The 10,810-nt window shown below is 36.9% G+C and overlaps 1 non-coding gene across 1 annotated transcript; it reads left to right on the top strand.

Moving 5' to 3' along the window:
* The first annotated feature begins 10,433 nt into the window (after positions 1-10,433).
* LOC146937219 (small nucleolar RNA R71) lies at positions 10,434-10,541 on the top strand. Its single transcript, XR_015033749.1, has one exon. It is a non-coding gene; the product is annotated as a small nucleolar RNA R71 (small nucleolar RNA).
* The last annotated feature ends 269 nt before the right edge of the window (positions 10,542-10,810 follow it).

Raw genomic sequence — 10,810 nt, 5'->3', positions numbered from 1 at the left:
TGGCTTGGTAGCCCCTAGAGTAGGTGACGTTGCCGCGAACTGGGTTAACAATTTCTCTGTGCCTCTTTTCTTTCCTGTCTGTTATTTTGCTTTATTATGTTTATGTCTGTTAGCTTAATGTTCTAAACATTATATACAACATCTGGTTTTTCTGTGTACTGTGTTGGAACATCGTTTGGAACATCTTAAGTCTAACGTGCCAGAATATCACATATACATATAAACCCATTTTGACATACAAATTCAACAACAACAACACAATTATCATTCAATTCATGTATATAATCATATCATCACAATTAAGCACGAATTTCTACATCTAAAATGAAATTAACCACTTAATTAAGGAATTAGGGAAGAACTACCACTATTAATTATGATTAAAGTCTAACCCCCTTACCTTAATTCTTCACAAAATCAACTAGGGCTTCACTTTAGCTCCCAAAGCTTGAATCTCTAGCCTCCTCTAGCTCTCTCTAGATCTTCCTCTTCAAACTATTATCTTCTCTTGCCCTTTCTCTCTCTACCTCTTCTCTTAAAATAAAAAATGATGGTGTAAACCCTTTTTCTCTCTAACACTAGAGTTTATATAGGTCCTATATAATTGGGCTCAACTCACAACACCTTAATGGGTCTAACCCATTTCTATTCTAACCCAAAAATGTTACTACTCACTTAACGGTAAAATTTAATACTAACGGTCACTTACCGGTAATAAAATAAATTACTACAACTCCCTAGCACTTAGTAAAATGACAACTCTCACTAAGCACTAAAAATAATTCCCGTCACAATTACTAAATTACCCCTACTTGTAAAATGACTAAAATACCCCTGAGTCCAACATGACTAAAATACCCTTCTAACACCGAATTCTATAAATCCCGACCAAAAATACACACAGAGGTAAATAATCACATACGAGCACATACAAGCACACATAAAAGAAATCAAATAAATAATAAAATAAATCTAGCGAAAAATCGGGCTGTTACAGAAACAAGCTACCTATTTTGACCTAAAAGCACGTGGTTTCTTGTAGAACATTCTAGTGATTAGTTGCTTAGGTTTTAAGTCGACATAAGACTATAAATAGAGTAGCTAGCTATCACAACAATTCATCTTTTGTTCTTGGAATTCAATAAGTGACAATTGTCTTTCTTAATAAAAGTTCTTTCTTTTACTTTCTTGTTATTTTATTTATGTTCTTCTTCTTCTTCTCTATGTCTACGATGAACATGAGTGAGTAGATTCTTCTTGTCTTGGGATTGTCTGATAAGTCTAGTGACATAATCCTAATCAAATCAAGCCTTAAACCCTAATATTATGTAACCCTAATTTCTAATCTAAATTCACCGTATTCACATGAATTAACAATTATCAAACTCATGAAGCGAAAGTGGAGGGTTAGTAATTGTTAATTCATCATCCCAAATATCAATTCATCAAGCGAAAGTGGAAGTTTTGATATTGGAACAAGTGAATTTAGACAAGGATTGCGAAACATGAAAATAGTCTAGCAAACCTTGAGACATATAATGTTTTGAACTTCAAGGATTCTAATAGCAATCAACCATGAAAATAGGCGTGGTTGGTAGTGGGAATGCATTGAAGTAGTACTTATCCCCAGGTACTAGGTTCGATTCCCACGGGAGGCAAAAACACTAGTATGGTGAGGGGGCTAGTGATTAAGCTTGTGAGTAACAGTGCAGTGCGGTTGGTGCAGTGCCTTGCGAGGGGCCCACCGGGCTGTTACATTTGTCACCATGATGGACCAATAATCCCAAGGCTCTCTTTTTATTATTATATTTTCTTTCAACCGTTTGAAAACCCCAACTTTGCAATTTAACCTCTTATAATCATCAACTAAATTTAATTGAATTGAACCTGTTGGAACGATACTTTATTTTTACTACTTCGGTAGAACCGTGCACTTGCGGTTTTATCCCATCAGGAACCTTGGCTTTCATTGCCTTGGGAAACACTGGAAAGCCGATTTAAGTTTATGTTTCAATTACCTTTGAATTAGCAAGACCCCGCATGTAAGGATCACCGTGCGATCAGCAGGTGCAATTACCCATCAGAGGGAAAGGCCTAATTAGGTACCCAGTGGATGATGCCCAGTGGGTCAGGTGGTGCCCTACCTATTTAGAAAACTCTCAACGGCCTCATCACTTGTATAGTCTACCTAAGATAAATAAACGTGACATTTACATTATTTATTATCCAACAACGAATATACAGAGGGGATTCAAAGAATCCTAACCGCTGCTTACTTTTATGCAACCAAAAATCGGTAAATTTGCTCTGTCGCAAACAGATAAAAATTGCAACTAACTTTTATACCCTCAAAGTTACAAAAATAAGTAACTAGAATTGTTCGGACGAAAGGACAATCCCTGTGGATACGATACTCTACTTACTAACTTTATTACTTGATGAAAACGACTGGTACACTAGCCATTGCGCAACTATGCTAGTCGAAATAATCACGAAAGTGTGCATCACTATGCCAGTTTCGATGGAAATGGGAGTAGCCGCTCCCATAACCGCTCCAACTACAACTGATGCAATGACACAACTAAAAATGGGAACCTTTGTGCCTCCATTTACTGTTGGTGTACCTGTGTCTACTAGTATTCCTGCCTCTCCTAAAACTCAAGTTAGAACTAGATTTGATGATAGGTTCATAAACATGCCGAACCTCTTTAGCGAACAATCGTACGGTACGCCAACTTCGATGATGGCAAATTAGCATAACAATTCTTCTGCAGTTACAGATCATGCAAATCCATTCACATCGTTTAATACACATAATCGTTCAAGTTCTAGCATCTTTGGCATAATTGCTCCCCCATCCTTAACTACAGAATCTAAGATGTTGTTTAGGGAACAAATGAATGAGAGTAATCATGAAATGGTTAATTTGTTAACACAACAAATTGGTACAGTATTTAATTCTTTGATTCAAAACAAAAACCAAAGTTATCAACCCTTAGCCACTCAAATGGGGAGAATAACAAATTTCTTCACCCCTCCACAACCTGTTTATCAACGAATTCCTTAAATCCAAAATATCCCACAAATCCAAAATCCTCAACCCTTGCAAGTTGTTGAACTCATGGTTCAGACGCAACAACTTGTGCTTCAACCCCAACCGGTTGAACCAATAATGCAGGCACAACCAGAAGTGGTTTTGGTGAATAAGAACCATGATGCAGATGAAGTTGTTAGGAATCTATAGCAACAAAACATTGGAGCCCTTAATAACTTAGCCAATTTGGTTGAAACTGTTATGGCTCTTAATTGCTTAAACATAGGGTTACATAGGCCAAACTTTGTATCTTCTTTGTCATAATATGTCTTACAAACTGAACTTCCAAGGGGTTTTAAAATTCCTAAGTTCACAACGTTTGCTGGTGATACTAATGAATCTAGTGTCGAACATATAACACGATATTTGACTGAGGCTGGAGATATAGCAAATAATGAGAATTTGAGATTGAAATTTTTTCTTAATGTTCTAACAAAAAATATCTTTACGTGGTTCACCACACTTGCACCGCATTCCATTCAACATTGGACTCAATTAGAAAGGTTATTCCATTAACAATTCTACATAGGCCAATCTAAGATAAGTCAAAAAGAATTGGTGAGTGTTAGGAGAAGAACAATTGAATCTATTGATGATTACTTGAACATATTCAGATTGTTAAAGGCTAGATGTTTTACTCAAGTGCCTCAATATGAGTTAGTCAAAATGGTCGCCGGTGGGCTAGATTATTCCATCAGGAAGAAATTAGATACTCAACACTTGAGAGATATGGCTCAGTTGGTCAAGTGGGGGTACCTAATGGTTTAAAAATCCCACCACTAGAGCAACGTAAAAAGAGAGGGTTTTGTAAATATCATAATTTTTTTGGACATAAAACCTCACATTGTGTGCTTTTCAGGGATTTGGTGCAAAAAGCTCTGAATGAAGGCATACTGAAATTTGGAGACAAAACAAAGCCTCAAATTTAAGTAGATGTTGATCCTATGAAATATGTCGATGTAATGTACACTAAAGTTGCAGATTGTAATGTAGTGGAAGCTATTGTTGACGGACGAAAAGTTGCCTGTTGAAGCAAAAGTTTATGTTGTTGAATGTCAAATGGTAGAAGTTTTTGGTGGTCCCAAAAGTGATGACAAAGTCATTTCAGAGTCTCAATTTGATGAGAAGGCGAAAGTGGTTTATCTTATGGCTGAAGAGGAGCTGATTGATTGCCTCAATCGTTACAGGTTAAAGAACTTTGAGGTTATGATGTGCCACAAATGCAGTTATGTGTTCGACAAAGAAGATTCTAAAAGCCTTGAGGGTTTTATTCCAAAATCCAAGAAAAGAGAAAAATGGTCTTTTAATCATAGACCAAAGTTTTCTTTTACCAAAAGTTACATTCCTTTGATCAATAATTCTTCGAGCACAAGTTATGTTAATAAGAATGGTCAAGGGAAAACCTGTGTGCTTCATGCTAAGGCACTTGTACATAAATGGGTTCACTCAACCCATAAAAATGTAAAGTATGGGAAGAACAACGTGGTGAAGGGCAGTACCAGTACTATTGTTACTAAAAATGTTTCTACTGACATTGAAAATCCAAATAAGTCAAGGGAATACGCTTACATTAACAATTACAAAGGTAAAAATCCTATGACTCAGACTCAGTGGAGAAGGTATCAAAGGTCCAAAAAGGGTTTTGTTGCGAATAATGATGACAAAGCGGTTAGCCAGAAAGGAAAAGAAAAAGTGGTCGAAACAGTTAAAAGACCAGTAAAAGAAATGTTGTATCTTCCTCCTATCGAGGAGAATCCCGTTGGAGATGATGAAAAGGATTCATATTTCATGGGTTCAAAACGGACTTCGACGTCGTATGCAATGTGGTTTCTCTTTTACCCCGTAGATTATGATGTGGTGTCTGAAGTTGAAGAATCAGAAGATGATTTCAATCCAGATGACAAGTTGAAATTTACATTCATGTGTTGCTACGTAACAAATTATGGTTGTGGTGTGTAACACCCTAAACTCTTAAAGCGATAAAACACGCAAATGATACAATCATATAAAGATTTTAGATGTTATTTCTTCTATAAATCCACATCATGCATAAATAATTTTTCTAAACATCACAACGGAATAATAACATAGCATCTCAATAATAGATAATAGAAATATCCAAGTAGCCTTGTCATCATACTACATCATCCAACAACAATATAAACTTTCAAAAATCCTCAACAGACATAAGAGATAAACAGCAGACGACTGACACCCTGATCAGATCCCCTAAACTAAGACTCCAAAGCAAAAGACGAGGTACCTCCAAAACTATCCTCAAGCATACTCACATCAAGCAAAGTGAAACAACTAATCATGCACGCCGTCTACCCATCCATAAGAATAAGGTAGGCGGTCAACCAAATGACCATTGGGGGTTAGATAACATTCCACAATAAGGTATAATCAAATGAAAGTAAAATGGCATAATTAATTTCACATGATTAATAATACTTAATTAAAATCATTCATAACACCCCTCAACATATTTAATCATCAAACGTACAAGTTTAAAATTGCAACAAGTATGTTTCCACATAGTCACCAAGATTCACCAAGCACATAATCACCAAGTTTCGTGATAGGCCAAACCGCAAGTGCACGGTCTATCGAAGTAATAGTAGTAACTGAGAGTATCGTTCCGCTAGGGTGTTATGAATTTAATTAACTTTTAATAATGATTAGATGAAGGTTTCAAAGGTTAAATGGTTTGGATTTTTGATTAAAAGAAATAACAATAATAAAATAAAAGAGTCTTGGAATTATTGGTTCATCCTAATAACAAATCCTTCACTAGCCAAGACTTTAACTTCTAATTTTATGTTTTACACCTAATTTCTAAAGACCGGTTTCCCTTAGCCCCTCACCTTTCCGATCAAGTCCGATGAGAGTTTACCTCTAGCAACCAAGCCTATTTCGCTGACTTGATTACTAGAAGAAGCTTATAAGGATTGAAGCTACACATGTCTCAAGAATTGCAAAGACTATTTCGCTGCCTTTGCAATTCTTGTCTAGATTCACTTGTTCCAATATCAAAGCTCCAATTTCGCATTATGAATTGATATTTGAGATGATGGATTAACAATTATCAAACCCTCCACTTTCGTTTCCACAGTTTGATAATGGTTTATTCATGTTAAAACGGTGAATCTAGATTAGAAATTACGGTTACATGAAATTAGGGTTAAAGCTTGGTTCGATTAGGATTATGTCATTAGACTTATCCAACAATCCCAAGACAAGAAGAGTCTACTCACTAACGTTCATTGTAGACATAGAGAAGAAGGAGAAGAAGAAGAATATAAAATAAAGTAAAAGTGAACTTTTATTCCAAGAACAAAAGATGAATATTTGTGATGGAGAGCTACTCTATTTATAGCTTACATTTGACTTAAAATCTAAGCAATTGCAAGGGCTTTTTGGTAAAATTAAAAACAGAGTAACTTGGGATTGAAGAAAAAGCAGCAAAAGGCCTTCTGTGAGGTGGCACGGCCGTGCCACATGTTGGCACGGGCCGTGCCAAGATTCTGACTTGGGGCTTTATATTTTTGTTCCAAATCTTTCGTATTTTCGATCCAAATCAGCTCCAGACTCCTTTCTTTTGCTCCAAGACACCTTCCATCCAATATTCATTCCTAAAATATAAAAATATGCAATTGAAGTAAAAAGATTCAAAAAGGAAATAATATTGCAATAAAATAAATTCAAATCTAAATAAAACTAAACTAAATAATGCATAAAAATAGACTAAATTATGACTCATCAAACTCCCTCACACTTGAATCTTTGCTTGTCCTCAAGCAAAAGGCAATAGATATAGTAGCAATAAAAAAGATTAAACATGGCAACACAATTGAAAAACTCATGCCTCTCCTAGGGTTTTGTTTCAAGTACACTAATCACAACCTCAAGCATTCCTTGTGAACTTATTCAACCCAACAACAAGTTTTAGGTGAGAATGTGTGTGCAGTCCAACCCTTTTCTTGCTCCTGTATAAGACAGATATTATGAGGAACAGGTTCTATCCCTAATGCTAAAGTAACCGAGAAAAGTCCTTTCTTCATTTCATATAAGAGTGATGGGAATTTAGTTAAAATTAAATTAGATTAACAATTTAAGCAAAAAGGGGCTGCAGATGCTTAGGGGCTATCTATCCCCGTAGGAAGTCTTTTTGGAAGGGGTGTCCTTTCCCCCTAGCATTGATGAATTTATTTTCTCATTGGATGGATTTGGAACTTAAGTTCAATTATGGAGTCACCACCATAATTAGGAAGTTAGGGATTGTCCTTTCCTACACATGTTGGTGCCATTCTCCCGCCCCCTTTAACTTTAACAATTTAGAGAATATAACAATAAAGAACATTGATTATTTCCCACACAAACTAATATTACTTTTACTCTAAAGACTTTTAAGGGTCTAAGTTAACACTAAAGATAGAACGTGCTCCTTAAAATACCTACTCATACATTTACTCAAAGATTGCAACTGGGTGCTTTTCTCATTGGAGAATTTTCACAATAAAACATGATGTGGGTATAGCAAGAACACTAAAAACACAAGAAATTACTTTCATGCACAAGAAACAACCTTTTTAAGAGAAGACAAAACAAAAATTTTATGCCATGATTTACATTAAAAATAAACTACTTAATCATGCCTTTCACTATAAAAACAATACAAAAGAATAAAGTTCAAGGGAGTTTGGAACACTACGACTCTAGCCCCCCCCCCCCCCCCCCCCCCCACACACACACACACACACTTAGGGGAAGCATTGTCCTGAATGATTAAAAAGAAAAGAAAAATTAAAATAGAAGAAGAAGAAGTAGAAGAAGAAGGAGTAGAAGAAGAAGTAGAAGAGAGAGATAAAGGGAGAGAAGAGAGAAGGGAAGAGATGAAGAGGAAAGCTCACAATTTATTGGGGTCCATAAGGAGGACCTTGGAGATGAAGGTGTTGCATCATCCGGCGGAGCACCTCATTCTTCTATTGTGTTAAGTGGTTTCCCCTTTGAACATCACTTCTTAGCCCTGATAATTCAACATCTTGCCTTTGTTGCTTGGTGCTTATCCTCTCAATTTCAGTTTGCATCCATGGCCATCATTCATTGTCATTTATCTCACCGGTTTCTTGGTCATGGTGCTCTCCCTCATGGTGCAAGTTAGCACCTTCTCCCACATCATGGTGCAAGCTATCACCGTCTCCCTCATCTAGATTTTGCTCCTCATGTACCTGGACATCATCAACATACAACAAATTTTCTTCCACCATGGTGTTAGTCCGAGATGGGTTAGGAAGTAGTATCAAAATAGGCACATTGCCTAGCTATGTATGTGATGATTCCCCCCACCACTATCTCTCCCTTACCGGCAGGCCTATTACCTACATTGGCAAGATAATCAAGCAAATATAAACAAGTGTTTACGGGGGTGGTTATAGAGCATAGTCCAAATCATGAAAAATTCATCGGTTCTAGTGTTCCCTAACTCGGTTCTACCCCAAATGGAAAATTTCCCAATTCTTCTTGAAGTCATTGTCCTTGACCTTGGTTGGACTTTGTGTTTTACTGAAGGTTAGGGTCTAGAAATATTTTTGGTGGAAAAGGTTGGTTTAGGTTTGGGGTTTATGTTTGAGTAAGGTTTATGAGTTTAGGTGTGGAGATTGGTTAAGAATTTGTGGTTTTTTGGTTTAGGGAGGTAAGGGTTTGGTGAATTATGGGTTTGGGTGGATGAAAGTTGTTTTTGATGGAAGGCGTTTGTGTAGAATGAAGTTTAGAATTGATTTGGTGAAAGAATTGGTTGATTTGGTGAAGAATTGATGGAGATGTGAAGGTTTGAAGGTTGTTGGTTATGGAGGTTTTAGAGAGAAGTTTGAAGGTAGAGAGATGTTTGTGTGTGAGAATGAGGGAAGACAAAGAAAATTTTTGAGGTTATACTTACCTGGAGATGTGGCACGGCCATGCCACATATTGGCACGGGCCGTGCCAAGCTACTGGAATTTTGGCTTGTGTTTGGCTTCAAAATCTAGCACGGCCGTGCCAGCCTTAGCACGGGCCGTGCCAACCTTCTGGTCAGGGGGCCTCAAATTTTTTTTCTTCACTTTTCTTGAATCTACTCGGACAATTACCTACAAAACAACTTAAAACAACAGAAAACAAACAAAAATAAAACAAATAAAAGTGTGGGTTGCCTCCCACGAAGCGCTCGTTTAGAGTCATTAGCTTGACGGTTGGAAAGTGGTTTAACTATCCTATACCCAATCTTTCAGAAAGGGACAATGGCATCAAACGAACATTCTCTCCCAAATCACACATGGCTTTTTCTATAGTTTCAGATCCTATGACACAAGGTAGGGAAAAACTTCCTAGATTCTTAAGTTTAGGTGGCAATTTGTTTGGAAGTATTTTAATAAAATTTCTAAACTGCTCATCTAACTTGGATTTAGCAAACACTTGTGTTAAAGGAATTTAAGGCTCATGAGATGGTGAAACAAATGGCTTTTCGTTCTCTCCTATAACTTTCTCACTTTGAGGCTCATCACTCCCTACCTCTCCTTTAACTTTTACAACGGGGTCCTCTAATTGTTTACCATCTCTAAGAGTAATGACGCTTATATGGTCTTTGGGGTTGGTTTTGGTATGGCCTGGAAGGACTTTGGAGGTTTGAGAGGAAGTAGCCGCTTGTTGGGCTACTTGAGAGATTTGAGTATCTAGAAAATTTTGGTGAGTAGAAATGGAGTCCACTTTAGATGTAAGCTTGACAACAGAGTCGTTCAAAAATCCAATTTGAGTTTTAAGTTCTTGAAATTGCTTGGATTGTTCCATAACACATTTTTCTAGTAAAATTTCCAAGCTGGATTTTTGAGGGACTCCTTGGTTGTTTGCATAACCGGGTGGTGTTGTTTGTTGTCCAAAGGGATTTTGAGGTGTTTTGTTGTAAAAAATTTGATTTGGCCTCATCCCTTGATTATATTTATCATAGTTTAATTGCTCGGGACTTTCAACAGCACTACCTAGTTTGCATTCAACACTAGTATGACCAAGTATTCCACAAAATTCACATGGTGGTGAAACAGGAGTAGGTGTGACAACACTTACACTTAATTTATCAAATTTTTGAAAAAGTGTGTCCACCTTAGCAGATAGATGATCAAGGGTAGAAACATTAGTGATGTCCCTTCCGTAGGTCCACTGATAGTGGTTTTGTGCCATGTCCTCGATCAAAGCATAAGCTCCTGTGTATGTTTTATTCATCAAAGCTCCACCTGCAGCTGCATCAACATAAATTTTTGTGGTACACAAAAGGCCATTATAAAAAGTGTGAATAATAAGCCAATTCTCTAAACCATGATGGGGACAAAGTCTAAGCATTTTTTTGAAACGTTCCCACGCATTGTAAAGAGATTCTCCATCTTTTTGAGTGAATTGTATGATTTGTTTCCTTAAGTGAACAATTTTAGAATGAGGAAAGAATCGGGCAAGAAAAGCTTGCTTCATTTGATGCCATGAAGTGATAGAACCAAGTTCCAACGAATGAAACCAAGCACTAGCTCTTCCCCCTAAGGAAAAAGGAAAGTAGTGCAGCCTTACGACCTCTTGGTTTCCATTCACGGTTCCACTGAGTCTTAAAAAGGTTGAAATATGAAAATTCGGATCCTCAGTGGGTGATGCGAAAAATTGATTTTGCTGCACTAAGTGAACAAGTGCAGGTTCTATTTC

The sequence above is a fragment of the Medicago sativa genome, chromosome 3 (genome assembly GCF_051527215.1).
Source record: "Medicago sativa cultivar Bolivia chromosome 3, Bolivia_mono, whole genome shotgun sequence".
In the NCBI taxonomy this organism is placed as follows: domain Eukaryota; kingdom Viridiplantae; phylum Streptophyta; class Magnoliopsida; order Fabales; family Fabaceae; genus Medicago; species Medicago sativa.
This window is presented reverse-complemented; position numbering and strand designations above follow the sequence as displayed.